This window comes from Penaeus monodon, chromosome 28 (genome assembly GCF_015228065.2).
Source record: "Penaeus monodon isolate SGIC_2016 chromosome 28, NSTDA_Pmon_1, whole genome shotgun sequence".
Lineage (NCBI taxonomy): Eukaryota > Metazoa > Arthropoda > Malacostraca > Decapoda > Penaeidae > Penaeus > Penaeus monodon.
In genome coordinates this window covers 7,554,706-7,555,815 of record NC_051413.1, presented here as the reverse complement: position 1 = coordinate 7,555,815, position 1,110 = coordinate 7,554,706, and positions in this window count along the sequence as shown.

Sequence of the window (1,110 nt, the reverse complement as noted above, 5' to 3'; positions counted from 1 at the left end):
ATCTTTAGGAAACTGAAATTGTCCTCATAATCAAGGGTAAATATCTTGTACTGTAAACTCTTAAGAAATTGTCGCATTTTTTCTAACATCTGAGAGAAAACTCAAACATATATACCTGGTCTTTTCTTCATTATAAACAAAATCGACCTTGTTCCTGCGAAGCGATATGTGTTGACAGTTTCCTTAACGCTTTCTCCTCATTGCAAAAGGCACAGCGATCCCTCACATCAACACTGTTCAAATACAAGACGGCATTTTATATAAACTGAATTGAAATGAAAAACACTGTCAAGAAAATAGGCTCCCTGTGTGTATTTATATCGCAGCCAATTTTCCTCGTTTTCTTAACCTAGTGTTAAAGAATGCCAAGAAGAATCCTTGAATAGTACATCTCATGCTAAGCATTAGTAAGGAAAATCTCGGGGGGGGGGGGGGAAGGCATACAAACAAAGGGTTGACATTGCAGCGTGAGTATAGAATTCATCACATTTGAAGAGAGAATGCGATATCGATAGAATAGGGAATTTATATTTCAAACATTCCAGTATAAATCAATTATAGTCATATCAGGTACACACAGAATCAATTTCCAGCATAAACCACTCTAAAAAAAACTGTCCTCTAACACACCATGCCAAATAAAACAATCTGCAACCACTATTCTTTCTCCTCTGCCAGATTCCACACTATAAGAATAGGCTTGATTAATGCAAACTAAAAAGACATAAGATATACCGATATAAACCGTTTAGAGTGAGAATGTTTTCGAACCGAAGCTGGAACCGCTGCACAAAATATTTATCTCCTTGGCTGATTTCACGCGATTCCGTTTAGCGTAATGGCCTCGTGTTAAATATCGCAGGGGAATCGGGGGCAAGAGGCTTTACTTCCCATTCGTCAAGACAGGAGCATGATATTTTCTACATGTGCCTCTGGGGGATGCTTAAATAAAACAAAGATTTATAAAGAGAGTGCACCCAAAGGATCCGAATTGGCAGCCAACTCTTTTATATTTACATCAGTAAATTTCAGGCATAGTTCTAGGATTTGGCTGATCAGAGTATTGGTGAAAAATTAAGTGCAAATTAAAATTAGCAAGACACCAAAACC